This window comes from Vidua macroura, chromosome 3 (assembly GCF_024509145.1).
Source record: "Vidua macroura isolate BioBank_ID:100142 chromosome 3, ASM2450914v1, whole genome shotgun sequence".
Lineage (NCBI taxonomy): Eukaryota > Metazoa > Chordata > Aves > Passeriformes > Viduidae > Vidua > Vidua macroura.
The window spans coordinates 88,309,189-88,327,374 of NC_071573.1; the positions used below are offsets into that span (position 1 = coordinate 88,309,189).

Here is an 18,186-nt window from a genome sequence, read left to right on the forward strand (position 1 = left end):
ATTTTGTTTGCTCACATTATCTCATTGCTTTGTTATATATTAAGATATGGATGTTTAGAACAGGGGCAAATGTCTCATACTAAAAGTGATAAAATTACTGCAGTTATAACAAATATCAGTTAATACCCAAGGGGCTATATCAACCTTATATAGAAATGAGGGGGATTCTTCCAAGATTTATAACAGACTGCATTATCTATCTCTAAACTTTTTCATCTCCTGTAGTGCCAAATCTATATACTAGATTTCATCTTGCTATATAATTTCCTGGAAAGTACCTTAAGCCTCTAAGCCGCTGTTCAATCATGACAGGGAGCTGAAATTGAGTACAATGACCTCTATTATTTTGATTGTTACTAAATGAAATGGAATTTAGCTTGCCTTCTTTTTGTTCTAAAGCAAGGGCTGTTTTTCAGAAGAGTTTAGATCAAGCCATAACTCATTATAAAATAAGAAGAAAAGAATGTTCCACTGTATAGAAAACAATGAAAAAGAAAAATGGTAAATTATATTACCTTTTACTTCTTATTCTATTCATATGACCATTAGCCAAAAAAACAGATAGTTCAAGGTCAGCAGCAAGCTAGGTTGAACCCCTAGACCTCAATAACATTCTATTTTAAAAGTAATGCAAATATTCAATAGTTTCAATATAAAAAAATTTTAAACAGAGAATAAAGTTATATGTACTGACATATGAGGCTGACCTTCCTGTCACAGCAGCCTTTTCTTCTATTCTTTCCTACAGTGTCAAAACTCATTTAAAAGAAAGTTGACTGGATAGGGTTTGTTGTTTGTTTGTTTGTTTTATTGTAGAAGCAATGTAGCTTCCTTCTTATGCAGTTTAACAATGTTGTCATGGAAAGAAAAATATGAAGCATGGGAAACAAAGAGAATTATTAAGAAATCTTGATCTCATCCACTGGTGATCTCAGAACTTGTATAGGTGGTGGTTAGAGTTGGAAGTCTGGGCTTATCTGTAAGAACACATAATCAGCAAAAAAAATTTATATACAATTTAAAGTATTTATGATAATTAGTAAGCAGGAAAATCTTAAGTACAGAAAGCTGTACCTTTACAGCTTAATTAATCTAGTTTTATTTTAAGAATTTTAGTTTTCTTAAGATATATAATTCACTTATTCTGTCAGATACTAAGTAGTAGAGATGTAAAATGTCTTTTTTACTGAAAATTTTGGGGACTCATGAAGGACATTTTTTGTTCTGTTTGTGTTTCTTGTTACATGAATTTTTAGTAAGTTCCTCTGTTTTAAAGGCTTCAAGACTGAGCTTAATGGAAAAGATGTAAAAAAAAAATCACTTCATCATATTAAAAATATGTATAGTCTAGTTTGAGTCAGCAAAGGGTGTCTAGAATTTCATATGGGACTACACAATAATTTAGTCCTTGGAGTATGATTCCCTATCAGTGACACTTTAAAAAATAATTTTTAATAGATAAAAAACTTTAGATATTAAATGACTGAAATAAAAGGTTTTCCATCTGCTAAATGTTCCTACTCCTTACCTGCACAACCAATTTTGACCTATCCCTGAGGAAATTTGAAAAAATAAACCCACATCAAAGAAAGAAAAGAGAAGAAAATAATTTCAATTGACTGGCCATTTTAAAATTTTGCGCCTGAAAATATTTTTTTTATACTTTTAGGAGAGCTTTTGGCTTATTCATGAAGTCTCTGAATTTTAATTTTGGATTCATTTCACTACTCTGTATTTCCCTTTGTTACCTATTTTCACTTATTCTTAGTACTTTGGGAGAAACATTAGCATTAAACTTTGACACTGTTAAAAGAAATACTGGAAAAAAAGCCTCACAATATAAACCTGGTATATCCATTTGCTTTTTTAGGTGCTTCAAAGTTCTTCAAAACTAATGATATTTCTCATTTCCTATATTCCTATATGAATTCTTTTCTAGGGTGGGGAGACTAATATTTGTGTAGTTATGGCCTAAACACTTGGGCAAACAGCAGTTTTAAGAGAGCAGTCTATCACAGGCAAACTTCTCTTTCACCATGAATAATTCATAAGCAGATTAATCTCAAGGTGTTTAAAAAGGCAATTGTCAAAAGCACTTATGTAATTTGGAAGCTCGAGTTTTAACCAGGAAAATACATTTTAGAAATCTAACTTTAGGATAGAATTTTTAAATGTGTGATCTAATGCTCTATTTTGTCCCATTTTTTAAAAGAAGAAATAACTCTTTCTATTGTTAAAAGTTTTAGTTCATCGGCTTCAAAATGAAGTTTAAAGCAGTGGCAACTTCTTTTCCCTTATTCTCTACAATGAAAGAGGACAGGCTAAAAATATGCATCATATCAAAACTTAAATAATGCCAGTAGCCAATGCTGAAGATGGAGTAAGCATGGCTAAAGAAAGTTATTTGCATTGTGCCTCCAATTCATAGCCATGTGGTAATGAAGTTCTCCAGCCTACTAGAAGTATGATTATTAGTCTAGACAAGATGGACAAACTAAAGCCTGTTAGTATGGACATTCAGTTTCCCCTACACTTGAGACATTGTCAGGACAGCACACTGTCTGCTCATTTTCAAAAGTCTGATGAAAAATTGGACTGCACAGTGCTGAATGTCTAAAATTGATTAAACAGTTTATAGAGAAAGGTGTAAGGGTTCAGTTTATCAAGAAGAAATAATGGAGCCTTGTGTCTTAGCTTGTAAGTAAATTTCTATGGTGTAGAAAACAAGCAGCAGTGGTTTCTTTAGTGATGAAGATACAAGAAAGTCCTCTGTTTTCTCTATCTTTGTATCTGTAAATAGGGCTATATGTCTTTCTAGAAGGACCAAGTGAACTTTAGTGCTCTTGTCTACAAAGAGACAGATAGGTTGAAGTCCCTTCTGTCAATAAACTCTATATATGATATATTTATTTATCATTATCCTTATAAATTTACTAAAAAAAACCCCAATAATCAAACTGTTCAGTGCATATATGTAGTTTTATATAGGTAGTAAGTGGGTGAATGGAAGGTGTAATGAAAGTTTGTCTGTTATAACACTAAAAAAATTAAAAGGATAAGAAAAAAAATTCTAAGCCTAAATAAAATAATTTAAATTGTAAGAATTGCCTGGGATTTGTGTGGCAAGGTTTTTGTAGCAGGGAAAGCTACAAGAGTGGCATCTCTGAGAAGCTGCAGAAGCTTCCTCTCTGTCCATCAGAGCCAAAACCAGCTGGCTCCAAGTCAGATCTGCCACTGGCCAAGGCTGAATCCATCAGTGAGAGTGGTAGTGCCTCCGGGAGAACAGATTTAACAAGAGGAAAAAGTTATTGTGCAGGACCAATTGCAGCAAAAGAGAGGAGTGAGAATAAGTGAGAGGAAGAGCTCTGCAGACTCCAAGATCACTGCAGAGGGAAGGGCAGGAGGTGCTCCAGGTGCTGGATCAGAGAAACCCCTGCAGCCCGTGGTGCAGACCATGGTGAGACAGCTGTGCCCCTGGAGCCCAAGGGAGCAGACATCCACTGCAGCCTGTGGAAGGAGAGCAGAGCCCATGTTGGAGCAGGTGGATGTGCCCCAAGGAGGCTGAAACCCCCATAGGAAATCTATGATTTATTCTCTCCTTGGAGTGAAAATTGTGATAGGATAGTTCTTTACTCTCGTGTAGTTAGTAAATGGCTAGCATAGATTAATTTTTTATCAAAGCATTTTATGTAGTTGAGCATTCAATATCTGAAGGGTACTATTGATTATAAACATATCAGGAAACAATTTCATTTGAAGAAACCTTTAGGAGATAATTTTTCCAATTTCTGATTGAAAGAGAGCTACATACAAGTTGTTCAGAATCTTGTGCAGTAAATTTCTGAAAATCTCTAAGAATAAAACATCTCAAACTTCTCTGGGCAGCCTTTTCTCTGTCTTTGCCTTCTTAAACAGTCCTTCCAAAGTACTTTTTAAGCCGTTATACCAATTTAAATGAAGGCCTGTCTACTTTTTAGGAGAATAGTTTTAATCATTTCTTTATTTGCTTCTGTTCTTTCCTAAGGGGCAAAATTGTAGCATTTTCTTTCTAACTCATGTGGCAATATGGGTTAATATTGCTACAGTAGTTCCATGTTTTTTCCTAAATTAATACCTCTGTAAAGTATCTATAAAAAAGCACTTTTTTCCTTCACAAGGGTGTTGTAAGGTTTAATGAGATAATAATGTGCAGAACTCAAAATCTTCAGATGATAGGTTATGTGTAGGTGAAAAACATTAATTATTATTATTTCTGTCCCTGAGAGCATATTTTAAATGCAAAAACCATCCACATGAGGATGTTTAGATTCTTTTTTTACCAATACTGGTTTTCTATTAATTTTACCTAGCAGTGTACTATGGGCCTCACATATCTCACCAAGATTTATCTAGTTTTCTAGAGTTCATACTTCCCAAATCCATGACTTAAAATAAGTCATAAAAAATAAAAGGCAAAAATTCTCATTATAAATTTAGCACATGTAAGCAGAATAACTTGTTTAGGAGGTAGGATTGTTTCCATTCAATAAAATTTTAAAAATCATTAAGTGCATAGGGATTTATTTAAAGAAAGGGTCTATGACAACAAATGTGTCTTTATTAATTTGATGTTTTGCTACCATAAGAAAAGAGGTTGTAGCCCTGTAAATAGGATTATTGCCCCCATCAGGGTGATGCAGTGTAGAGGCTCAGCCTTGCCATGGTCTGAGCTGAATGTCTTTGATTTAACCCCAAGCAGCGACTGCTGCCTCACCTGATCCAGCTTCAGCCTTGGGGCTGTTGTGCACACCATGGATGGACTTGTATCCACCCTAGGTGGGGCTAGATCCATGTAAAAATAGACAGGCTTCTTCCACAGAACTTGATCATATTTTCTCAAGCTACATGTACAGGACATATTTTTCTGTTCAAAGTGTCTAAAAGCTGCATTTTAACTGGACAAAATGTTGTGGCCTAAATACAGCACAATCACTTCAAACTGGAAATACGTATTACCTGACTTAGAATACAATATGAATGCATGAAGCCACATTTGAGAGCAGAGTATTCTGGTGTTTTTACAGAGGACTACAGAGCTGAAAGAGCTCAAACAGGTTTAGTTCTATTAGTTTTGCTTTTTGGGAGCAGTTCCTGGAATAAATTGCTCCAACAATTAAACCTGAGTCTTGATTAGAGAGACCCTGCTGGATACAGCCAGGCAACAAACCAAAAACCTGCAGGTACTGAATTCTAGACATCCTGTAACCTTCTCCTGTTTTCCCAAGGGCATGTCCTAGGCTCTGGAGGAACTGCAATGGGAACATTGGCTGCCTCAGCTGACTCTGAAAAAAATATTTATATAAAGAGAGTAAAATGAGATAGATAAGCACATGACTGTTACCATGAAGATTAGAACATTTATTAGATATTTTGGGTCTTGTGTCACTGTTTCTCTTTAAATGTTTATTAGGTGAAAAGAAAAGAAGCAAAAAGCATAGTAATTAAAAAACCATATCAGTAAAAATAATGAAGTTCATCAGAGTAACATTCAAAGGTGTTTTGACTTTGAAAGCTGCTAAAAGCTGTTGTGTCTGTGGCTTTTCAGTTTCTATTCTGCCAAAAGCTTCATGCAATTTACTGCTGGAAGAAGACAGAAGGGATTCAGGAATATTCTGGAGGGCAAGGAGCGCAGAAAATAGCAGTGTTTTTATGTTAAAGTGTTCAGAGTCAGAAGAGTCAGATCCGCATCCCAAGGCATGCCATAGTCAGGACAGCAGGAAAGGCATTTTTATTCACCTTGTTGAGACTCAGCTTGTAGGACATCAATTGTAAAAATGGGAACAGTAAATGATATTGGTTTGATTTGGTTTTTTTTTTTCCCTAAATTTCTTTTTATCTTGTCTTTATCTCTTCTCCTCATTGTGTTGTTTTTGAAATTTATATTGAATTTTATTTTGCAAACAGTACTAAATGGTCTACTATCTATTACTGAATGAATTAAGTACCTGGAACTAAATATAAAGCCATTAAAAAGAAACATTTTGCTGTCAAAATGTCCTTATAATTGTTACACATTGTAGCTATTAAGAACACTGCTCTTGTGTAGATTGCTTTCGCTGTCTCTCCAACCCTTGTCTCTCCAGCCTTTGTCAAACAATTTGTTAATTATCCTGTATGACATGCAGGGTGCTGTTGTCAAATAGAACTGAAGAATTGGTACTTAAAGCAATTCCATCTTTTAAAAATACTATTTGTTCCATTAAGAAATTTCCCTATTATCAAGCCCCAGTATTACATTTCTGGAAAAGTTACTTACAAAATATTTTTAAATTCAGTCATACTCAATGCATTTAATATATGCAAACTAATTCTGACTGTTAAGAAATACATACCAGTGTGCAGCAATGCATAATATTTATGATAAGATCTTGTAGAAGACAGCACTATTGTCATGGGATTTATGTTCATGCTTCTTTTTTTTTCCCTTGGAGTTGCTTAAAGGATTTTTTTTTGTAATTAAACAGTGAAAAGTATTTCCATCATTTTCATTATCTTTCATATCGTCAAAGCAAAACAAGAGACATTTGGAAAATGGACCTTCTGAAGCAAAGAAAATTACAGAATATTATACAGACCAAAAAGGAAATTACACAGTTTAAGCACTAGCACATTTGAAGAGTCATTCACATGTTCACAGCATGAACAAGTCATGATAAGGAAGGCAGTTAATGATCCTTTTCCTTTTTCTCAGAATTTATAGCTTAAATACATTTTTAAAACAAACTTTTGAGCTGTTCTTCTGAATTGCCTGTCAACATTACAATTAGAATAAAAAACCTCACCAACTATTATCAAGTATATGTGTCACAAAAACAAATATATTTTTACACATATTGTTGCATATATTTTGTACTAAAATGCTGAATTTCTGAGCCCCTGGAGGTCTGTTTTTGTCAAACTCTACACAAGAATTTTTGTTTTCTCTCTATCTGGGTTTCCTAAGTCTTTGTATATCCAAAAAGCCCCACCAAAACCAATAAAAACACCACAACCTGCCCACCACCAAAAAAACCCAAACAAACCAAACCAAATAGACAAACAAACAAACAAAAAAAACAACAAACCAAAACAAAAAAAAACCAGCCCAAAACAAAACAAAACCCCAAAAATCCACAAAGCAAAAAGAAACCCAAAACCCCAAACAAACAACAAAACAAAAAGTCAGAGCTCTCAACCTTGTCCTGTTTGTCCCTCCAAGCACTTCAGAACAGGCTGAATAATTTCCCATTTGCCACGCAACCCAGAATTACGCACTCTTTCAGTGAGATGCTGCCTTTATTTTTAGGTACAGGGATGACAGGGGTGGATGAGCATTTTACCAGTACTTTTTGTAGCCAACTGAGCCAGTCAAACTGGACTCTCATGATGAGAAATAAACATCACTCTCATAGATGAAGGTCTTTAATTTATACCTTGGTCCTACCTACAGCTAAACTAAAAGGCTGACAAATTAGCACTGTAAGAAATAAATGGATTTTGCACGAGAAGAGAGAGGACTGTTCTCTATCTTTGTCATACCCTAATCACATAGAAAACTAGGGGAGTTATTTTCCTTTATTTTTATGACAAAAACAACTGTAAGTCAGTATGAGCAAATGGACTTCTTGGCTTTACACTTAAATCTTGTGCAGCTGGTTTTAGCTATCAATAATGTTTCCTATTGTGATTTTTACATTCAGATTCAATGAATCTCAACTGAATTGACTTTGTAACTGCACCCCACAGGTAGACTAAGTGTTCTTTGGGCTATTAAAGTGCCTGTTGCCCTGGAGCTTTCCTGAAGTGGATATAAAGTCCAAATAGCAGCTGGAAGACACACAGTGAAACTTACTTTGAAAAAAAAAAAAAAAAAGATAGCTGCTGCTTCTTGAAATTTCTGGTCATATTTACAGTAGAGTGTGATTGGTAGAGCTAAGAATATGATGAAATTGTTCATAGTTTCCAAGTAGCCTTTCTCTTATTCTCTTTGGTATATATTAGTAAATCATGTCTCAGTTATCGGAGCTTCCTCCTTTTCTGCAGACATGAAACTCTGTTAAGATGATCTCTGGACTTTCTGGAGTGTTTGCAGCTCTCTTGGCTTTCCATATCTATCAAATTACCTACTCTAAGCTACTGCAGAAGCATGTAATGAAAGGCATTTCAGTGTAATGCATTGCACAGAAATATAGAACTAACTGGCCTGATAAGAATCAGAGGCAACTTCTATTTTGCCTGAAATTGCAGACATAGTGAGCTAGATTCTGCTGCTCTTGACTCTTATTTTCTGCAGCACCCCTTGAGTTTCATGTGACATTTGAAATATTTATTTTATGCATAATGAAGCTCATAAGATGTGAGTAAAAATGTAATCACTATTTCTCTTTTCTTAAATAAATGTTTTCAAAAGCTTGTAAGGCTACTTTGTGAACTCTTTTCCAGACTACACATCTTACATGCTAATGTTTCAAATATTTCACTGGATGAACAAACACCAATGCCTTTCAAAGTAAAGCCATAGATTCGTAAAGGTATTATCTGATACTTAATTTTCTGTGGTAAATAACTACTGTCCTCTGATTCTGAAAAGTGGCTGTGATTCAACAATCTTTGGTAAGCAGTGAGAGCTTTGAAAATGTACCTGTTTTTCTCTTATGAAGGAATGACTTTCACATTGGTCTTTGACAAAAAAATGAAACCTTATTAAAAGAACGCTGTCTTGAGTGATTTAGTATCATTCTGAGTTAAGTTGGTGTATATTTATGTGCTTGTGCCATTGTACAAGAGAAAATAATTTGGTTTTGATTTTATTTTTTTGTTTGTTTGGGCAGGAGGTATTTAAATGACTCTTCATATCAGTGATACATATTCTAAAATTTTCGTATTGACTTAGAATATTTTTCTGCTTGTAATTCTTTCTAATTTGCTGTAGTTTTAATGTTTGAAGACAGTCTTACTAAATCAGATCTTTTTAGTCTGCGCTGTCTCCCACAGAATAAACTTGGGGATAAATTCTGACTTAAAACAGATTCCAGTGAAGAAAATGTAACTAATAATCTGATGAAGGCATTATAATAAATTTCAGAGACTTACATGTTTTTTACACCTCAGTTGGCAAATGGTCAAAATGAGAGTTAATTTTACTTTTCTAGAATCTTTATCTGAATTTTGAGGTGAAAAATACTGGCAGTTGGGTCTTCTCCATGAAGTTTATTAAAGCATTAAAACAAAAAGGCTAATTTCAAGGGAAATTTGCAGCATATGATGACAAGGAGTACTTCTCACTGTGTGAGTGTTCAGAATGATGCATCTTGAAAAGTCGATCAATTTTATTTTACAACACTTCTACAGCAAACCCAAGGGTAATTTGAAAGATAAAAACATTTAACACAAAAACATGGAATTGTGATTATAAGAATTAATGTTTATTTCTACTAGATAGACTTTATATTGAACCATATCTAAGGAATGATGAACTTTTATAATTTCTTTCAATTTAAGTGAAAGACATTGGAATTAGATACTGAAGTGCTTCTCAACTTATGAGTCTAATCACCATAAGAATTAGCTGGAAATTACCTGGCAAAGGTCTGTTTATGTATTCTAATATGGCTTGTAGAAGACAAACATTTCATAGAAATACCTTGAATTTAAAAAAACTTCTGTCTAATTGCGAAATTTTTTTTTGAGTTCTACTTGTCTGGAATAGGAATCTTTCAATGTCTGTGGCTTGAATTGAATGTGCAGGGGTTCCAGAAACCCTCAAAAAGATCCCAAAGTCAGAAAGCCCTGATGACCAGGGAAAATCCCACCTCTCATCCCATTTCACTGAGGTTCCTTTGTCCTTGCAGTTGAGTGGAAAGCTATATCATCTAATAATTGTAACAGTTTGCCATTAATAAAATTATAAATTTCATTTGAAAACATTCACAGAAGAGAAGTGTATATTATCCTGTCAACATCACGAGCAATTTTTTCCTCAAATTATTATTTTTCAGGTTTCTATTCCATAGGTTCTAAAATCAATTTATCTTCCAAGACCATCTATGATCTACTGTGACCTGACTCAACAGCTGTCAACCTGCTCCCTGCTTAAGCCTCCTGTCCTGGCCTACCAGATGTTGCCTGGAATTTGAGCTTCTTTTCCAGAGCACAGAAGTTTTGCACAGGCAAATTGCTCCTATTTTTTTTTTTTTTAGCATATAAATAATATCTGTGGCTTTTCTTATGCCCTTAAACAGGTTTTCCTTCTGGCTAGAAGCCTCAAGTGTATTTGGGAACCCACTGATTTACATGTGAAGGAAAACAAATAAAAAGGGACAGAGAAAAAGATTGACAAGGGTTTTTCAAAGTCACACAACAACTCAGAAACAGCACCTGTCAAGGAATTAGCCTTGCTCTATGGCCCATCCTAGGCTCGTGTGACTATGCTTTCAGTATTTGACCTTCTCGTGTGAAACTCCAGATTTGCAACTCAGAATTTATAATTCTGAACCAGAAATTGGAGGCAAAATTAGCTAATATACGTATGTCAGGGAATGCACCAGAATATTTAATCCATATTGGACTTTTCAATGCTTCCTGATTTTCACAGCTAACCCTAACTTGACAAGCCCTGTGGCTTTAACTATTGAAGTTGACAGCTGACATTTGTTCTCAGCATGAATGAGAAACAGCCTTCTTCTTGTATGTTGTTGGCAAGTTGTTCTCTTGATCTTTTTGTCCTTTTGGATGCCTCAAGCAAATTGAGATTACTCAGTTGTCACTAGAAAAATCAAAATGAGTTAATGCATATTGATTAAAAAAAAAAAACAAAACAAAAAAACCATCAAACTTGCAACAGCAGTGATACAGTTAATATTCTAGTTTAATGAGATGGATTAATTTTAAAGCAAAAAGTACGTTATCTCCTCATAGCATTTGTTCTGTGTTTTATTTTGTTTAAAATTCTTCAGGTTCTTTTACTGATATAAATATAGCCAAGCATAAATAGTTTCATATATATCAAAATGTAATAAGGGTATTGTGTTTACTTTTAAAGAACACAAAATTTTCATTGTGAAAACAGTTGTAAAAGTATCAATACCATTAAAATTTTACAATTACCTTAGATGTAATTTTCAATAAAGCTACATTATAAGATGATGTTAAGGAATATCAGTATTTTTATCCATTCTGATTTCCTTTCTTGCTTTCTCTTTCATCTTCCTGCCTGATAGAAAAATACTTCCCTATGGATGTTTTGCCCTATATTCTTTTTTTAGCTAGACCAAATAATTTTAGTAAAATCATTAGATTAGATAAAATCATGACAGACAATTCAAGAGAACAGCTCAAAAGTTTGTTTTAAAAATGTATTTAAGCCATAAATTCTGAGAAAAAGGAAACGATCATTAACTGCCTTCCTTATCATGACTTGTTCATGCTGTGAGCATGTGAATAAGTTTTCAAATGTGCTAGTGCTTAAACTGTGTTGAAATTCAAAATTATTTTGCATGAATTAATTAGTTCTAACTTAAATTTAAAACAAACTAGTGAACACCAAAATATAGCTTGTTCAAGGTCAAGTATCTACCAGTAAAAATATTTTTCAAATATGTTGATTTCCTTAGAGATAAAAGTTACTGTCTTCAATCTGTATCAGTATAGTGTGGATGACAAATAGATTGAGAGTAGCCTTGCAGAGAAGGAATTGAGGTTAATCACAGATGAATAAATGGGAATATTGTAGAAACTTGCATCTCAGAAAGAAAACTGTATGCTTTTTGGTAATGAAACATTGGAAAAGGTTGTCCAGAGAGCTGGTAGATGCCCCATCCCTGAAGGCATTCAAGGTTGGGTTGGACAGAGCTCTGAGCAATCTGACCTAGTTGAAGATAGCCCTGTTCATTGCAGTGATGTTGGACTTTAAAGGTCTTTTACAACTGAAACTATTCTATAATTCTATGATCCTAGACTGCATAACAAGAGTGGTCCCCAGGCCAAAGAGTGACCGGTCATTCTGTCACTCTACTCTGCTCTTGTGAGGCCCCACCTGGAGTACTCCCCTGGAACATCATAGAATCATAGAATCAGCATCATAGAACAAGCCAGGTTGGAAAGGACCCATAAGGAGTACTCCCAGCTCTGGGAACCCCAGCACAAGGCAGACATGGACCTGGTAAAACAGGTTGGGAGCTGGCCAGAAGCATCATCAGGGAGGGCTGAAATACCTCTCCTGTGAAGACAGGCCGAGAAAGAAAACATTATTGAGACTGGGGGGAAAAAGACTCCAGGGAAACCTTACTAGGACCTTTCAACTTAAAAAGGGTTTCTAAAAAAAGTACAGAGATACTTTTGTCATGGGCTTTCAGCAATATGACAAGTGATAATTTTGAACTGAAAACTGTCAATTTAGATGAGATAAAAGGAAGAAATCTTTTATTACAAAGGTGGTGAGACACTAGAAAAGACTGTCCAGAGAAACTGAGGATGCCCCATCCCTGGAAGTGCTCAAGACCAAGTTGGATGGGGCTTTGAGCAACTCAGTCTAGTGAAAGGTAACACTGTTCACAGCAGAGAGCTTGGACTAGATGATCTTTTAAGGTCCCTTTCAAGCCAAATAATTCTATGATTCTATGATATTAGCAGTACCTAAGTAGTGTGTTAATAATTTATTGCTATCAATTATTAGATTTTTTCTTCCATTCAACCTTTTTTTTTCTTATTCTGATTACATTTCAGCTTTTAATGTTTAGAGTTTAAACACAAATTTTCTACTGTCTGTACTAAACATATTTTATCTGTGGTAAAATCTCTTCCCCGTGTGTATATATTCCCTGTAAAACTATGTAAAATAATTCAGGACATCAATACACACTATGCAGAAGTAGAAATGACTCTACAAGCTTTTAAGTAATAGATAATCAAGTTCACTTTGTGTTGAATAACATTTTGAATGCAGAGACCTTGCCAAGGGGCACTCAAGCTTTGTTAGAGGAAAAAGCAAGGTTGTTCATAACAGTAATTGCTACGTATCCTGGTATCTTTGGCAGCAAACATGTTTGCAAGACTCTGAATTCAGGACAAAGAAGTGAGAAATAAAGATTAACCCTTATTGAAATGAAAAAAAATCTGATGAAGACAAATTTAAGTGTTTCTAAAAAGTATTTATGTAAATAACATATCTGCAAAAATAGCAGAATATGAATGAAGGTAACTCTATTTGTCTTTTCAAGATAAATTATCACAGGGACAGGGAGCAGAATGAAGACCCCATAATCCAAGTGGAAACAGTCAGTGACCTGCTACACTGCTTAGATACACAAAATTCCATGGATCTGGATTGTATCCGTCCAAGGGTACTGACAGAGCCGCTGGGAGAGCTCACCAAGCCCCTTTCAATCATTTACTAGCAGTCCTAGCTAACCAGGAAGACCCCAGGTGACTGGAGATGAGAAAATGTGAGGCCAATCTACAAGAATGACCAGGAGGAGGCAATTACAGGCCTGTCAGTCTGATCTTGGTGCTGGGAAAGGTTACGAAGCAGATTGTGACATCAAATGGCTCATGAAGGGTATGAGTCTTGGATAGACTGGATATTGGGAAAAATTTCTTAACTGAAAGGGTGGTCAAGCATGGAGACAGGCTGCCCAGCGAAGTGGTAGAATAACCATCTCTAGAAATGTTCAAGCAATGTCTAGATGTGGGACATGTTGGGGACATGTTTTAATGGTGAAGAGGGAAGTGTCAGGTTAATGGTTGGACTTGATCTTTAAGGTCCTTTCCAGCCTTACCAATCCTACGATTCTATAGGCAGATTATCAATCTTAAATTTTGGCAGCTCTACTTTAGATGACCTTTACCGTTGTAAAACAAAAATTATTTTCTTCTCCAAATCATTGGCAGCAGACAGTCGAAGCACAAAATATGTGTATCAGATACATTTAAAAAGAAACAGAACAAAACAAAACAAAACAAAACCCAAAAACAAAACACCAAGAAAAGAAGAAGAAAAAGAAAACAAATGTTACAGGAATAGTCAAAGATATGTCCAGAGCAACTCAAAAGGTTAACTTTAGCTTCAAGTAGGAGTAGCTTCAAGTTGTGCACAAAACCACTTACATGAGAGCTATTTAAATGAGAATAAGCATATCAGAATAGATGATAAACATAAGTCAAGTGGGAGTGATGATCTAAGGATTTGTTTCTGTCAAATATTCCTGATATTTTATTTTATTTTAATTGCGTGAGAAAGTGGTGAAGAAGAAATGTTATACAGAATTTTATGCCAGAAGGTATAAAACAGAATGTATATTATGTTCAGTCTGCCCCTGCTTTGAAGCCTTCAAAAAAAAACCAACCAGATGCTGGCTTCAAGGCACCAGCTGCTCTCCCTTGGGTTTATATTCAAGACTCCTGACACTGACTGTGTCCAATAGTGTTGTGGGTCTCTTTGTGATGACATGGAGGACTTTCTGCTCAGCTCTGTAGACAATATCAGTTTGTGCAGTGCTGAAGCATGAACAACTCCTGTGAAAAAGGGTTTAATTTAGAAATTATAGAAATGTGCTCTATTAGTTTCATAGTAAACAGAGTTCAGTTTTCAATTCAGTTAAAAATGAAAATTCAGTCTTAATTGAATAAATATACATTAGAGATTCAGTACATCTCCTACTGCATGTAATAGTATCATAATGGTTTTTAGATTTCCTTACTTCTTAAAATAATTTGGGCAAGGTCAAACAAAATGCATGCAAACAATCCATTTTACTTTCCTTTATATATTCCAATTCCACAACTGTTTTGGGTCTGACATTATTGGTATCCAGCCCAAACCTCCCTTCTTCCTCCCATACTTCCAGCGCAGATTCTCTACAATCCTCAGTGCCTATGAAGTATCTTGTGTGACTCATTTGAACCTTTTCAGAGTTTTCTTAGTATCATCCTTCCCAATATAAAACCTTGCCCATTATAGCAACAATCCTTAAAAAAAAAAAACATCTTCTATATCCATGAGGAAGGATCCTTGCTGTCTCAATCAGTATTGCATTAAGGTGGTCCAGAGACTGCCCATTATATTGTCTTTGTGGAAGTTTTTCCTTGCTCTGTTCAATCTACCTTCTCACATGCTGCTACATAGTATGAAGTAGGAAAGCAGAAAGGGAGAAAGTTCAGATAGCCTTGTTTAGTCAGCTTGGGCTGCTGAACACAGAGATGGAAAGCGCAAGCCATCATTTTTGGTATGATCTGACCCCAAAGGCTGGAACGGAACTAAGCAAAACAGAAGAGTTGAGAGGAGGGCTGAGTGGCATTTTTGCATAGTTCCTCTTTTATTTTCATTATTTTTTTCCTGTATTAGAGCAAAAGGATGGGCAAGGAATATAGGAGTCCTGTTTTTTCTTCCCATAACTTAACAGGTGTTGGTGACAATGCAGTATGTTTTCTACTAGCCCTTTGTTATGATCAATGAGGTAGAACTGATTTCTACCTTATGCATATTTTCTCTATGTAGCAACAAACAGATCTGGACAATCTGCAGAGACATAACCTGTAAAGAGTGAGACTTATATTTCTCATTCAGAATTGCAGGTTTACATTAGTGAAATTCCAGATAATTTATCTAAGCATAAGTGAGAACGGACAGGTTTTTTCAGCCCATCATGTTTGAAGCCATCTCTTCCAGTTAGATGCTGACAAGTTAATGGCCATTGTAACTCATCTAGATGCACTGTGTGGGAAAGTGTACCCATCAGGAGCAAAGACAGGTTCCCATCCTGAGACCTAGGCACAAATTGATGTCAGCAGGGCAGGGATAAAGGGTCACCACACTACTCTAAATTGCTGAGCATGACTAATAAATCTAACTTGTATAGTTTGTAATTTGTCAAATAATTTATGCCACAGCAAAATACCTGTCATAATTTTGACAAAGGTGCAATTTTATTGCCTCCTGATAGCAGCAGATTAGTTCCTGTTTACACCATGATGATCTTTGACAGCCCTTTGCCCCAGAAGAGCCCTTCTAAATTAGTGATGCTTCTCACACATGCTCTTGGGATTTGTTCATAGCTGATCTCTGTTGTTAAATTCTGTTCTGTTGCAGAGCCTACTCAGATGTACAAAGACATGTGGCATTATACAAGAGCCCCCAGTTGACTTTAAATTCAGATCAGGTCTGTTACTCAAGTGTAGATTTTCCCATTTGAGTTGGTGAAAGACATATACACTGATTTTACAGTTTGTAGTTATAATAACAGCATCAAGATAAAATACATGTTGATAATTAGCACAATGCTAAGAATTTGATTAATATAATGTAAGAACTTAAATGCAATTAGAAGTAAAACAAATTGAAAGACATCTGTTTGAAATAGGCAGAAGAACATTATGAAAAAAGGAGATCCATTGACTTTAGCAGTGAAGGGTTTTCTAGAATACTTATCTTTTATTAATTGATAATAATGTTCGGTTCTATTTCCCATTAAATAAATATTACCAGTCCTAAACATTAAAAGTTTGAAAGCCTTGTATCTTTTGTGCCAAATAATTTCAGTAGAGAAGTCAGTAGTCATATGGTTTACATAATTAGTCACACAAATTTTTAAATGCAGCATACTAGAAACTTTTAGTGCATTATAACACCTGATTTACTGTCAGATCAATGAAATTCATAAATAAAGTTTCAGTGCATTTATTATATGTATTTGGCTTGAAGCAAATCTGACAGCCTGCATATCCATACTGCAATCATCTATTATCTTTCCTCATACAAACAATTAAATAAAGACAGATCCTCCTAGTACCCATTGAGGGTAAATAGTCATAGATTTTTCTTTTCATTGTTTTCTTTCCATTTTAGCTTTAAATGTGCATACTTTTACTCCTACATGCAACTGGAACAGCCTGCTTTGCAGTTAATTTGCTGGATATTTTTGATTTTCTAATACAAAACTCTTCACAAAATGCTTTTCACTCTTGATTAAGCACATTCAGTATAGAAATAAAATTAAATGAGGAAAAAAGAATTCCTGGCAAAGTATTTAATTAACTGTTTTTACTGTCATCACACAATGGGGACCTAAATAACCTGGAATGTGAACAGGGGATACAGAACAATGCCTTAAAACACAAAAGCTGTGATTATTCTAGATACTTATCTGCTACTGAGCTGTCAGGAGGAATTAAGATGAATTTCTTTTGACACTCATAGAGAAGATGCTAAAATACTTTAACTACTAAAACTGAAGAAAGTATTTGCTTAAACATAAAAATCTATAAGGTATATCAGATAAGAGATGTCATTGTACAAAACCTTATGTTGTTTCGATTTTGATTTTTTAAGGCATGTATCTTGCAAAAATAGTCATTAAAAGGGTGTCAAAGTGTCATTTTCTCCACATAATTAATATTCTAGCAAACACTAGCAAATTTAAATCTGTAAGTATTCTTGAGCATTTACATGCAACCACAAATAATGCTCCTTCCAGCAAGTTTTATGAATAAAGAATAGACCAGTTATTTCTATAATCCTTTTATTCTGATGTCATTATTAATTTAATTGCTAATTTCCCTGTATCTTATTTGGTTTTCACTAGATTCTGCCTAATGACTTAGGACAAGTTATCACAGAAAGTGTCATAAATATGAAAATGTGTGGAAAATGTTAAAAGCCTAGCAGTTGTGGTTGGACAAGTCATCTTCTAACATTTAATTATGGAAATATCTGATAATGTGACAGATGATTTTATGCACGGTTATAGCTATTTTAATTATAATGTGGAGAAATTTGAGTTGAAAACTGTCCTTATTATGCAAAGTTTAACAAATACCTCCCAATGAAGTACTGTGTCATCATGCTGAGCTTTGGCTATCTGTTACACTAGCAAGTCTTCTCTATGGAGACCCTGGCTTGGGGAAGTTAAGATGTGAGCCAAATTTAAAACAAAAGAGAAAATCCTATTGACTTCAGTGGGCTCAAGTCCTTGGAGAGCAGCCTAAAGGACCCCAATGCCAGCCAGCTTACCCACAGCATCCACTTCTGTCCAGGCTGGAGCTGTTGTTTTCCTGGAGAACCATCTAGCTGGCACTCATAAGCCAGTTGGCACTGGAATTGTCAGACAGGGTAATTTTGTCAGTTTTCTTGCACAGACAATAAAAACAAATATGTCAAAAACCTGATTAATTGCT

General features: G+C 34.9%; 1 protein-coding gene and 1 long non-coding RNA gene across 2 annotated transcripts in view; both read left to right on the top strand.

Annotated features, from left to right (window-relative positions):
* The window catches only part of EYS (eyes shut homolog), a 725,122-nt gene that overhangs the window by 150,901 nt on the left and 556,035 nt on the right, over positions 1–18,186 (top strand).
* Positions 12,109–13,109, top strand: LOC128805380 (uncharacterized). Its single transcript, XR_008436407.1, has 3 exons — positions 12,109–12,187; positions 12,450–12,557; positions 13,053–13,109. It is a non-coding gene; the product is annotated as an uncharacterized LOC128805380 (long non-coding RNA).